This window comes from Solanum pennellii, chromosome 3, assembly GCF_001406875.1.
Source record: "Solanum pennellii chromosome 3, SPENNV200".
In the NCBI taxonomy this organism is placed as follows: domain Eukaryota; kingdom Viridiplantae; phylum Streptophyta; class Magnoliopsida; order Solanales; family Solanaceae; genus Solanum; species Solanum pennellii.
The window spans coordinates 56,731,813-56,746,658 of record NC_028639.1 but is presented as its reverse complement, the minus strand read 5'-3'; positions in this window follow the sequence as shown (position 1 = coordinate 56,746,658).

Genomic DNA, 14,846 nt, shown 5'->3' with positions numbered 1-14,846 from the left:
AAAGAAAAAATAGATCAAGAGAAAAATGAATAAATAAATAAATAAATAAAAGAAAGTGTAATTGAAAATTAAAAGGTAGAAAGAGAAATACAAAATTTAATTCGAGTTAAATGGGACAATGTGAAAGGTGTAATTGGAAATTAAAAGGTAGAAAGAGGAGTTGAAAAAGTAGAAAAGATGTGTTAATAGGGATTCGAACTCAGGTGAGAAGCAAAATGCAAACTTTCGGAACCTGTTTGAAACCAACACACCAACTGAATCGTTTGTTGTATGCGAGCTCATTTTCACTTTTGACTTAATTTCTATATAAGTATATATAGTTCGATACGAGGTTAATGGGTGCTCGAGCATCCGTAAATTTCCACGTGGGTCTGCCCCTGACCTGATTTAGCTAAAGTGCAAAAAATTTGAATAACCTACATTTTTTTTCAAAGATAAACTTGTTCTTTAGTAATATACTTCAAACCAACAAAGGTTATGGCGTAGGAGTGCTTTACCCTTAACCAGAGGGTCCAGACCTGAATATTGAGAAAATCATGTTGAAAGTGCCACATCTGAATGGGCTCTACAATGCGAGATCCAAATTTAATCGAAACCCCAACGTGGATTCGGGTGAAAATCAGGAAAAAAAAATTAAACTTCAAAGTACATGCAAGATTAACAGTGTAGAGTCTTTTAATTAGATTTAATAATAATCATAGCATATAATATGATCAACACATGATAATGAAACTTGAAAATAAACTTACGGATTAATTAGTCTATGATATGTTTAATTTGTCAATGACTCGTTATATTGTGTAGTCCATAAAATTCTTACCAGGTCAATCAGTCAAATTAGTTAGAATGACGTCACAAGCATTAATGTAATTATTCCAAATTGATCTCTTAAAAATGAAAATATAACGAGAGTGAAATAATATAAATAGCAACCCAAGTAATTAAAGCAAAACTAGTCGATAAAATAAAATATAGAAATATTCTCATTAATTCTTCAGACCCAGATAATGGACATCTAAGTATATTATAATAAAAATAATTTTTAGGATAATACATTAATAAAGAGTACTAAAAATTTTACGAATATTAATTAAGTATCATTAGATTTAATGTCGTTAAAGGCTTTAGGAATATTATAAAGAGTGTTAATTACCATTAAAAATATATATTTAATGATAATTATACTATTATCATTAATTAATTATTGCTAAAGATCATTTTTATGGCCGTGATTGTGATGTCTAATCTCGCAATAATAACTCTTATGCCACTCTTAATGGTGTCTAATCTCTTAATAAGTTCTTTCTTAATGGTGTCTAGTCTTAATGATGGGCTGTTTATGCTAAGCTTTGCATGTCTCATTCATCTGAATCCACACGAATATTTAGAAGTTGTAATGTATAGATTGGTTGGAATTTTTTAAATATCTAACTAAATTATTTATGTTAAATTTTTAAATTTATATATCAAATTAAATTAATAAAACTCAGATTTTTAAATCTCATATTTTTTTATAAAGTATTCATACAAACATATAAATAACTCGTATTTTAAATATTTTTTTATTTTTATTAAAATAAAACTATCTAAGGTGTTTCTTTTAGAAAATAACACAAAATATGAGATTACTGATGGTACTAAAATATTCAACAAAAAATGATGATGAAATCGCATAAAACAAATATCACAAGTTAACAAGTCATGAAAATGATCATAATTTAAAAGAACTTAATCATATTAGTAAAAGTCTAGTAAGTATTAATTACATGATCAAAAATTAAAAAAAAATTAAAATTAGATTATGTATTTAAATTGTCTAAATCAGTGTAAAATTAAAATAATAAATATTCAACATTATTGTTATTCTTAGTGTTGAATAGGTTTTTTTTTTTTAGCATTTGTATTAATTTGATTTGAGCTTTATTAGTGTTACTGAATGTAGACAGTAAAGTTTTATTGATAAATCCATATTAAATTTGGATTAAATCTTAAATCACCATACGTTGACCAAGTCAAATTTTTGGTTGATAAAGTCGAATTAATATCTAAGTGAAAATTATATGACTTAAATCAAGTCCAAATCCTTCGGCCAGTCCATTAAGTTGACAAGATGAGCCCAACCCATGTTCTTCAGGCCCATGGGTCAAAATTGCTCGGACCAAAATACCCCTCAAGCCCTAACTCAAGCCTGTATAAAGAAGTCTTCTTCTGACCAAAAGACACAAAAAAAATACATACATACAGAAATATATAGTTGCTCTTCAGTGGTGATCTGCAAGTCTTCCGCATACAAAGAAGTCTTCGCTCCAAGTGTTGAGCCGCAAGTATTCCGTCAAATCAAGAACATTTGTGAAGGAAAAAATCAGAGGATTACATCTTTTATTAAAGATTTCATAAAGATTGTAACCTTCGTATTAATTTAAATCGAAATATCATTGTTTGCTTGCTATTTTTCCTTTCCTGTTTGCTGTTTTTCAGGGACGAAACTTTAGACGCATACAAATTGGCACGCCTAATGGGACAATCTTTACCTCTCATCTTTTCTCTTCCAATATACAAGTTCAAGAACATTGAGATGGCTTCTGAGAAGATCAACTCGAAATTTGCATCAGCATCCAAATCTGGATCTACACCCGTTTCTGTATTTGCATTCAAATCTGCGTCTGCATCAAAATCTAGATCTTCATCCGCATCGAAATCTGCATTTGTATCAAAATCTGCATCTGCGTCTGGATTCACATTTGCTTCCTCAAAAACTGATGGATCCAAATTTTACATCGATGTGGAAAACATCCTTGATGTTACTGCGCGAAACATGAGACCTATCACAAGGAACCAAGCCAAGTTTTGGGACAAAAAGCCTTACGAGTGCTGTCCGAATCTGCTGCTCTTTTTAGTTTGTCCCCAAAATGTGTGAAGTCTCCTACGAAAGCCCCAAAAGAAAACATTGTCTAAATGTTCGAGAGGGTTCTTTCCCAATCGAGCCAATCTACATACAAAAAGCCTTCTGCTTTAGTCGACGATGATATCTTGAGCACTGAATCTACCCCACACAACATGTTTGCATCACATGTTTGGGAAAATCAACACCATTCTCCATCACCTACTATGGTAATGCACGCGATGGTGACTAGCACTTCATCCGTAGAAAACAACTTGTGAGCTTGACAAGAGCTATTGAAGGCTTGACCAAGTACGTTCAAGATCAAGATGTTCGAATTGTTAAGCTAACTAATAGGGTGGAAGGCATGATGGATGAAGAATCAAGTTATGCGCCTGGAAAACGTCCACAAGTACAAGAGACTGTCGATCACCCTTCAAAGCAAGTGGAACATGCTAAAGAGATTCAAGTTTTCTCTGACGAAAAACGATCCCAATCAACCAAATCAAGGAGTTCATCATAGGAACCATTAAAGACAAGTACGAGGTTGCTACAAAATTCTCCTTGACATATGCAAGGCTATACACTGCAACGATTGATAGCTTGAAAATGTCTGTCGGTTATCAACCTCCAAAATTTTAGCAGTTCGATGGTAATGAAAGTCCAAAACAACATGTGGCACACTTCATTGAAACGTGCATGAATGCTGGGACATACGGCGACTACCTCGTCAAACAATTTGTCCGCTCCCTTAAGGGCAATGCTTTCGATTGGTACACAGACCTTGAGTCTGGTTCCATTGATAGTTGGAAACAAATGGAGCATGAATTTCTCAACCGCTTCTATAGCACAAGACGTATTGTAAGCATGGTGGAACTTACAAACACACGTCAGAGAAATGAAGATCTGGTCTTTGACTTCATCAACCGATGGAGGCATGGAAGTCTAAACTGTAAAGATAGACTTAGTAAAGCTACAGGCATAGAGATGTGCATTCAAGGTATGCATTGGGGTCTCCGTTAAATTTTGCAAGGCATAAAGCCTTAAACTTTTGAATAATTGGCCACTCACGCTCATGATATGGAGTTGAGCATGTCGTCGATTGGAACTGAAGCACCACCTGTCCATGAACTCCGCAAAGTCAAAGAAAGGCAAGAATTCAAGAAAGTGAAAAAAAAATATTTGCCTAAGACTGAAAACAAGGAATCCATGAACGTCAATACCTCTCATGTGAAATTCACCACAAGGCTGGGCAATACACAGAGCACAAAAGCAACTTCTTTTGAAGGAAGGACTAATCAAAAGTTCACCTTAAAGGAAATGTAGTGGAAGGACTACCCATTTCTTGACTCAGATGTTTCTGCAATCTTTGATGAACTCCTTGAGATGAAACTTTTTAAGTTACCAGAGATGAAACGACCAAATGAAGCAGGGAGAAGTGATGATCTAAAATAATGCAAATATCACCGATTGGTTGGCCACCCTATCGAGAAATTCTTCGTCTTCAAGGGCAAAATCATGGACTTAGCTCGCGAAGGAAAGATTGAACTTGAAGATGAGAAATTGAGTTCAAACCAAGTCAGTATAGCTTCTGACTTACCCAATTTGGTCATGACCTGCAATTTTGTTGAAGGAAATGAGCAAGACATCCCAAACATCAATCAGACAAGAATGATTAAGTTTGGAGACTTTGAGCCCATTGATGTAAATAATTTGTTATCTCTTCCTATATTAAGTGATGTGGCTTCTGTAGGAGAGGGATCGAAGAGAGAAGATGAAGACACAGTCGATGATCTTGATGATATGGGTTGGACTCTTGTGACTTTCCGTAGACACCGAAAAATGAGTTCGCACAAAGAGTCAACAAAGCGACACATCAGGGAAAAGATAGTAAGGAGACTCAAAACCAAAACTTTGAGTCTGCATTCAAAGAAAAAGGAAATAAAGGCGCACCACTACCAAGAGCGGCCTCGACCAATTACATTTGGAGAATATTTGCCAAATTGGTTCTACACCAAGTTAACATGTGATGGCACAAAAGCTCTAATGTCGATGAAAATGAAGCAAAAGATGCAACTCCATCATATCAATCATCAAAAGATTCTCCAAAGTCGTCTCCTAAAGTTGAAAATCCATCATGCTCATCACCAAAAGATGCTCCACATCTATCTCCTGGAGTCGAAAATGCATGTATGGCAAAAATCACATTCTCTGACGATGATCTTCTATTTGGTGACACGTTTCATAATCGCCCTTTATTCATGGTCGATTTTGCGCGTGAGAAAAGAGTGAATAGAATCCTAGTCGATGGAGGATCTGGAATCAACATCCTTCCGATTCGCACAATGAAAGAACTTAAGATATCAACAGCAGATCTTACTGATAATCGCTTGATGATCCAAGGATTCAATCAAGGAGGACAAAGGTCCATAGGGACTGTCAAAGTAGACCTCACCATCGGAGAGTTGCAATCAAGCGTGTGGTTACATGTAATTGATGCAAAGAATTCATATAACATTTTGCTTGGTAGACCGTGGGTACATGAGAACAAAGTAGTCCCATCTACCTACCATTAATGTTTGAGGTATTATGAGAATGGAGTTGCAAAAAGGATTATTGCAGATGATAATCCATTCACTGAAGCTGAAGCTCACTTTGCTGATGCAAAGTTTTACTTGAAGAAATATTCCACAAAAGTTAATGACATTGCATCCGGAAATGTCGGACTTCTCAACAAGATGGCTAAAGTAGCGGTCGGTAAGGCAAAAGTAGCAAACAAGGAAGATCCAAAGCTCGACAATCCAAACATGTCTAACATGATTGATGCTTTTTCAAGTAAAAAGGTCGCATCCATTCTTCGTTATGTCCCAAAGGCAAAGGAGGACAAGGGACACTTTCTCGAGTTGCAAGAAAATGCGCTGGAAGGTTCGGCCCTTCCGATAAGGAGAATTGATATGATGAAGTCATCCACAAAATTACATGGGAAGTCTATGGCTCCTGAGTCACTACTTCACAATAAATTGGTGGCCCCTAAGTCACCCTAATATGAAGCACTCCCAATGAAGCGTACAGAAGAAGGTTTTGATTCTAATGCTTACGGATGCTAGCAAAAGATGGATTCGATCCAAATGAACCAACGAAATTGGGGAAGCTTTCATCCGAACCCGTTATGAGGCAACAACATGAAGGGGTGGGCTACAAAAATCCCCTACCTATTCGCATCTCCGTAAAAAGGGTGAGCAACAACTACATAACTGCGGAAGATGAGTTTGCTAATTCTAACAAGAGGCATTCTGTCTTCGATCAACTTGGAAGATCAACACAGAGGATTTATGTATTTGAGAGGTTAGGTCCATTGAGGAATAAAAATAAGGTTCGAATAAATAGCAAGGGTATGCAAGCATATGCTTTGCCCGAATCTCAAAATGCTCTGAAAGACTTTCAAAGTCTAATCTTTTCCAGAATAAGGCAACATACGAACATTGTGGTCTCTTGCAGAGAATTACTAAAGGCAAAGTCGTATGTTTTGGTCTACAATAAGCAACGTGAGGAAGATGAAGAAAGTGTTGGCTCTTCATATCATGTCACTACACAAGATGAAATGCATACTTTTTCTCCAATTAAAATTGCTGGAGAGTCGGAGAATGTTTCATGGTGTTACCATATATCTTTCAACGATGGAGAACCTCAAGAAGATAAAGATGCTAAAGATGCACCACCCGAACATGAAGAAGGAGTAAAGGTGACCCTTGATGCATTGAAAGAAATCAACCTTCGAACTGATAAAGATCCAAAACCCACTTATGTGAATGCTTCACTAGCAAGTGATGAGGAAAGGGCCTACGTCAAATTACTCAAAGAGTATAAAGATGTATTTGCTTGGAGTTACAAAGAAATGTTTGGATTACACCCGAAGGTTGTAGTCCATCATCTTGCTATGAAAAGTGGTGCACGTCCCATCAAGCAGGCTCAACGGCGTTTTAGGCCTAAATTGGTTCCCTTGATCGAAACTGAAGTTAACAATATCATTGAGGCTGGATTTATCCGTGAAGTTAAGTACCTCACATGGGTTTCAAGTATTCTTCCCGTGAGGAAGAAGAATGGGCAAATTTGAGTTTGCATCGACTTTCAGGATCTCAATAATGCATGTCCAAAATATGAATTTCCACTTCCTATCCCTGAGCTCATGATTGATGCCACTACTGGGTATGAGGCGATGTCTTTTATGGATGGTTCATCCGGCTACAACCAGATCGGCAAGTCACCAAGGATGAAGAGTTGACCGCATTCCGCACTCCTAAAGGCATTTATTGCTACAAAGTAATTCCTTTTGGTTTGAAGAATGCAGAAGCAACATACCAAAGAGCTATGCAAAACATCTTTGATAAAATTCTTCACAAAAATGTTGAATGTTATGTTGATGATTTAGTAGTGAAATCAAGGAAAAAGTGTGAACACTTGCAAGACTTTAGGATGGTGTTTGATCTACTACGAAGGTATCAACTTAGAATGAATTCTTTGAAATGTGCATTTGGAGTTACCTTTGGAAAATTTCTTGGCTTCATTGTGCGTCATCGAGGAATCAAAATTGATCAAGCGAAAATAGATGCAATTTTGAAGATGGACGAGCCAAGAAACATCCATGAATTGAAGAGTTTGCAAGGAAAGATAGCATATCTTAGGAAATTCATCTCGAATCTAGCTGAAAAATGTCAACCATTCAGTCGTCTTATGAAAAAGGGCACTCTTTTTGAATAGGACAAAGTTTGTAGTAATGCCTTTGAGAGCATCAAGTCTTACTAGACCAAACCACCAATTTTAGCAGCTCATGTTCCTGGGAAACCATTGATACTTTATATATCAGCTCAAGAAATATCAGTGGGAGCACTCTTAGCCCAAGAGAATGGTGAAGGGAAAGTAAATTCCCTTTACTACCTGAGTAGGGTGATGACACCAAATGAGTTGAAATACTCGCCAATCGAAAAGCTATTTTTGGCCTTGGTCTTTTCAATTCAGAAGATGAAATACTACTTTCAAGCTCACGTCGTCCGTCTTGTTTCTAAAGCAAATCCCATCAAATTTGTGATGTCGAAACCCGTCCTCAATGATCGACTAGCAAGATGGTACCTCCAGTTTCAGCAATTTGAAATTATGTATGTTCCTCAAAAGTCTTTGAAAGGGCAAGCATTGGCAGACTTCTTAGCAGACCACCCGATACCTGATGATTGGGAACTAACTGATGAATTACCTGATAAAGATGCAATGGTTGTTGAAGTTCAACCCCCTTGGAAGATGTATGTTGATGGAGCCTCACATCGCGAAGGAGCCGGGCTGGAGTGATATTCGTCACTTCTCAAGATGAGATCTTGCCATATTCCTTTACCTTAACACAATGTTGCTCCAATAATGTTGCAGAATATCAAGCCTTAATACTTGGGCTTGAAATGGCGGTCGATATGAAGCAATTGCAATTACAAGTTTTTGGAGACTTTGAATTAGTGATCAATCAATTGTTGGGTAGCTATGAAGTCAAAAAGCCAAAATTGTGCCTCTATCATGACAATGCACAAAAATTGATTAGATGGCTTGGAGATGTAACTCTTCAACATGTTCCAAGAAAGGAGAATAAGAAAGTTGATGTCTTAGCTGCTTTGGCTTCAACATTGAGTCTGCCCAACCAAACTCAAATTACTATATGCCAAAAATGGATAGTACCACCATATGCGAATGAAGAAATGAAGCTTGAAAACTTATAGATGTCTCACAAGTGGAGATAGCCAACTGGAGACATGACTTGATTGATTACTTGTGCTACAATATACTTCCAGAAGATCCAAAGAGAAATACTGAAATCTGTCGTCATGCTCCTCAGTTTCTTTACTATAAAGATATTCTGTATCGACGATCATTTGAGGGGGTTCTCTTGCATTGTTTGGGAGAAGAAGAAGCAAATGAAGCTATGCAAGAAGCACATTCTGGAGTTTGTGGATCACATCAATCTGGGCCAAAGTTGCATTTTCATATAAAAAGGATGGGGTATTATTGGCCAGCAATGGTAAAAGATTGCTTGGATTATGCTCGAAGATGTCAAGCATGCCAATTTCATGCAAACTTTATGCACCAACCTCCTGATATTTTACATCCGACTGTGGCATCTTGGTCATTTGACGCTTGGGGTCTAGACGTAGTTGGACCACTGCCGAAATCTTCTGGCTGCCACTTGTACATCCTTGTTGCGACAAATTACTTCCCAAAATGGGCTGAGGCGGTAGCCCTCAAAGAAGTAAAGAAGAAAGATGTTGCAAACTTCATGAAGGTGAATATCATCTATAGTTTTGGCATTCCTGGTTATATACTAACAGATAATGGAAAGTCATTTGCCAATAAATTGATGGATAAGATTTGCGATCTTTTTGGCTTCAAACAACGTAATTCTTCAATGTATTATGCTGCTCCAAATGGTCTAGCTGAAGCATTTAACAAGACCTTGTGCAACTTGTTAAAGAAGGTCGTCTCCAAATCTAAAAGAGTTTGGCATGATAGAATGGAAGAAGCTCTTTGGGCATACGGACGACTCATCGCACACCGACTCAAGCAAGTCCTTATTCTTTTTTTTGGAACTGAAGCAGTCCTTCCACTTGAACGACAAATACCTTCATTGAGGCTTTCCATCCAGAGGGACTTACTGAAGAAGATAATGCTCGCCTGCATCTTGAAGAGTTGGAAGCTCTTGATGAGAAAAGGTTGGAAGCTCAACAAAGTCTTGAATGCTATCAAGATCGTCTTTCTCGTGCTTTCAATAAAAAGGTTCGCCTAAGGTCCTTCCAAGTTGGTGATCAAGTTCATGAAGTTAGAAGGCCAATTATCATATCTCATAAATCGAAAAGCAAGTTCACCTCAAAATGGAATGGACCATACGTCATCCAAGAAGTCTATTCAAGCGGAGATTACAAACTTGTGAATGCAGACGGCTTGCGGATTGGTCCCATCAATAGAAAATTCTTGAAGAAGTACTATCCTTGAAGCGGCATCATACTCCTGGCCGGCAAGAGTATAAACTTCGTACGGGTTCCAAAAAAAATGTCCGCTAGGGTGAAAATCTCGAAAAAGGTAGCCTAGGCAAAAGTTAGGACACAAAAAAAATTAAAGCTCACTTTCTGAACTACGTTATGACTTGATCCTCTTCACAGAGGTACGTAGGCAGCTTAGAGTATTTCTACTCTACTTTAGTCATAAGAAGAAAAAAAAATATAATGTCGTCATGTGAATATCATGTTGATTCGTTCAAATGAAGAGTTAAGCACCCAAATTTTGAGCTGACTTTAAAGACAAATTTGCATTAATTCGTAAATCCTAACGATGCGATTATTGTACAGACTAAAGATCTTGAAGTTATTTTCCAATAAAAAAGGAAGCTCATTATTCTGGCGCTCCTACTCCACGTTGTGAATTTTCTTCCACATGTGCGCAAAGCTAAAGATTCAAGCGCACATATGAGCCAACTTTGAAGATAAATCTGCATTAATCTGTAAATCATATGGATGTGATTTTTGTACAGACTGAAGATCTTGAAGTTATTTTTCAACAAAAAAAGGAAGCTCATTATTTCGACGCTCCTACTCCACGTTATGAATTTTCTTCCACATGCGCTCAAGTCTGAAGAAATCTGAAGATTCAAGCACACAGATTTTAACCCACCTTCAAGAATAGATCTGTAATAAATCGTAAATCCCATGAACGTGATTTTTACATAGATCGAAGATCTCCAAGTTATCTTTCCAATCAAAAAATAAGCTCATCATTTTGATGCTCCTACTCCACACTATGAATTTTCTTGCACATGTACGCAAAGCTGAAGAAAGCTGGAAAAAAGTAATGTTTTGTTGCAATCCTCATATGAACGCTAGCTTATGGAGTATTTTTTTTTCCAATAATTAAAGGGGACTCGTGGAAAGAAATAATCAAAATTCAAAATTTAAGACGAGGAGTTTCTTATTGAATATAAGTTACTATTTTATTGCTTCAAAAAAATGAAAAAAAAAAAGAACCACTACACCATAATGAGTGAATCACAAAATTGTAAGCAAATAAAAAAAATCCAACTACGAAAAAAAGTTTGAGGCTTATGATTTCTTGGCGGCTTTTCTTGATCGGCTCTTCTAGTTTGGCTAATCTCTCAACTTCATCGTTAGACATCACATTATTTGCCTCCACATCTGCTAGAGTTGCTTGAAGTTTCTTCATGGATCCATCTAATTTTTCATGTGTCAACTTTGCACCATCAAGATGGCGTTGCGCATCAGAGAGGGCATTTTCATGTGATTCTTTAGTCATTTTTGATGATTTTAAAATATCATACACTGCGTACAACTTGAAGTAATTATCCACATGATCTTCCAAAGAAGAGGCACCAAGGATGGTTCGACATCAATGCTGAAACTACAAAAAAAGAGATATCAAAGGTGGTTCTTCGTCAAAGCCGCCACGTGTGGTTTCGTCATCAAAGACATAACTCTAAAAGAAGATGATCCATATATGATTCGTCATCAAAGCTACAATTGTAGAATAAGATGTACTAAGAGTGGTTCGTCGTTAAAGCCACAATTGTAAAAGAAGAAGCACAAAGTGTGGTTCGTCATCAAAGTTGAAATTACAAACGAAGATGCATCAAGTGGTTCCTCGCCAATTATGGACTACACTTTATTTTTTTTTGGATGTGATATTGAGACTTTTTTTTGCAATCCATCATAAACCTAAAAAAATAAAAAATAAAAAAGAAAAGTGATGTATCTAACGGTACCAATTGCATGAAACTTCAAATCGGCATGGTGAAAATTATGGCATATGCTCTCACGCTCGTCATGATGAATGATGTGTCTCACGGTGTCAATTGCACGAAGTTTTGAATCGGTGTGGTGAAAATTATGACATATGTTCTCGCACTCGTCATGATGAATGATGTGTGGTGCCAATTGCACGAAGCTTCAAATCGGCATGGTGAAAATTATGGTATATGCTCACACGCTCGTCATGATGATGTTGGGTATGTAGCAAGAATTGATGGGAAATAGAGGGAAGGAGAGGTATTTGAAAAGTTTAGAACTTGAAAGGTTGGGAACTTGAAAAGTCCTCTAATGCTTTAATGAAAAAGGCAATTGTCCCTCATCGGTAATGGAAATGAAAATAGGAGAGTTTAAAAAATAAACATTCCTATTAATTGTTAAAAGGGTTGGAAAGAGGGACCCTCCTCGCGCCGTCGTCGTCGCTCGCTCGCTTCGGCTTCGATTTCGGCTTCGACTTTGGAAAATGATCTATCGAGAGATAATTTTTTTGGACAAATTTATTTTAATTAGTTGATAACAGAAGTTAACCGAAATGTTTTCAACTTTTTAGTTAACCCGACCCGACTCGGATCCGCGCTCGACTCGTTTTAATTTCCTTTATATTTAAAATTCCCTCCATGACTGTTCTGAAAGGTTGCAACTTTCAGGAACAGTCAATACCATTTGAAAGTTTGCAACCTTTCATTAATGGTCGTGTCAATTCTGAAAGGGTTGAAACCTTTCAGAATATATTCTTCTTGCCTATAAATACCATTCAGTCTTCAGAATATTTCCCTACGAATTTTCTGATCTTCCTTCTTCTTAAAAACACATATTTCTTCATGTACTTTCCTGTTGTGGATTGATTCGCTGACAATAGAGTTTTTGGTATCTATACTCTACTGATTAAGATCATTTTACCCTGGAAAGTTATATTCCAAATCAAACCTCGGATACTAGAGGGGAATAATTTCCTTAAGGAGACACTGTGAATTCAGTGGACTTGATTTTCTTCCAAAATTATTAAAAAGAGTATTCCAGATTCTGGTAAGTTTTTACAGATTCAATTATTTTTTACAAATAAATTTATGTTCATCTTACTTACTGGTTCTAAAAATCTCAGTTACTTCGTGTTTCTGAATGATTTATTACAACCAGTAATTTCTGATTTTCATAACACAGATTGGCAAACAGATGATGATGTGTCTCATGGTGCAAATTGCACGAAGATTCAAATTGACATGATGAAAATTATGGCATATTCTCTCGCGCTTGTCATGATGAATATGATTCAATTGGCTTAAGAGTTTTATGTTGTCTCTCCATGTAGATGATAAAAAAATATTCTCAATCAATACGGAAATCAATATGCGGCTCTTCGATAAAGATGCACAGAAGTAAACGCATGAAGAATTAAGAGTCTATTTTCTATAGAATCAAGTATCTCTCCATTCTAGCTCTCCCACGCCAAGATACAAACGTTTTGGTGAGACTCCACAATCTGCAAAACAATAACGACAGAATTGAAGTGCAACATCGAAAATTAATTCTCGTCAATCCATGAAGAGTTTTACCTTGATTTTTGGATATGTTGTAGACTTTGATGTCTAATTTCGATAGAAACAAGTCGCTTGTCGTTTGAAATCTTCTACACCAAGATAGAGACGTTTTGGTGGGACTGCATAGAGCTATTAAAAAAGGAAGACAGATTTGATAGCAAACTTCAAAAATCAATTTTCGCCAATTCAAAAAGGTTTTGATTTTGAATTTCGAATATGTCGTAACCCTTTGAGCCTACTTTCTGGAACATCAAACGAATCATGATTTGAATGTTTCTACAACAAGTTATGACCTTTCTACCACAAACGTTCTGTGCTGAAAAAAAGTGACGAATAAAATGAGTTCTGCATGCCTCAAATTGACAATCAATCCTTATAAGAGCATGTGTATTTGTAGAAATCAAAGTACATAAATTGTGTTCCTACAAATTATGAAGATGGAAAGTTTATTTCCAACAAATTATGAAAATTATGGTAAATTTTCATAAGAATTAAATTATGGAAATTTTCCATGAGAGTCAAATTATGGAGATTCCATAAAAACCAAATTATGGTAAGTCTTCATAAGAATAAATTATGGAAATTTTCCATGGGAATCAAATTATGGAAATTTCATAGAAATCAAATTATGGTAAAGTTTTCTCGGGAGATACATGAAAAATATGCCCGAATGAGAATAGACTCGCGTCATGAGAATTTAAATTCCTTCGTTCTATTCAAGTGAAAGCTTAAAATTTGCGTCGAAATCACAAGGTCTCTATCACCAAGTCAAGCTTGTGGATGCAATCCTTGCTCATTTAATTGGTGATCATTTCGTAGTTGATGATCCAAATGAAATTACCACACTATGAAGAAATGTCATGTGATAAGTCTTCATGAGCTTGAAACACTTCAAGTCAAAAATGAGTTGATAAACAACTGAAAGTCAAATGACCTCTTACAAATTAGAGAATATTGTCACGAAGACTCTAGTAAATGTTGACCTCAACATATCAACATGGTCATTTCTCATGAAGTTTCAAATGTCTCGTGAAAGATCAATGATACGCTCAAACTTACTTCTCAATTAAGAAGTAAAGCGGTCGTGTCAAGTAAATAACCCAACCAGTGAGGTTGGGATCGTTCCCACGAGGAAAATAGTTTAGACTTAATTTCAATCTATTACTACTATTGTTCATCAATTACTTCCTTGGAAAGAAAAAATGATAAAAGGGGGGTTTTCTATTTCTAAATAAATGAAAATAACTAGCGAAATTGAAAGAGACAACTAACAGCTTCAAATGTGGAGTTTAATCAATTAATGAAAGTAACTAGGGTTTACGTGTTCCCCATAGGTTCATAACTTGATAAGTCTAACTATAACAATTCTTTCCTAGTATCTTGCATGCAAAGTGATAAGTTATTTATTTCTAAATCCTTGGTCCGGCATCTAGAAAATTTCACTCCGCACCTTGGTCCGGCTACGTGTGTTGCTATACTAACCCTTATCTTTACCTCATATTAAGCATCGTATTCGATATTTGACTAAGTTATTACCTCGTACCAATCAATACTAGCCTAATAGATAGTATACACTAAATCTAT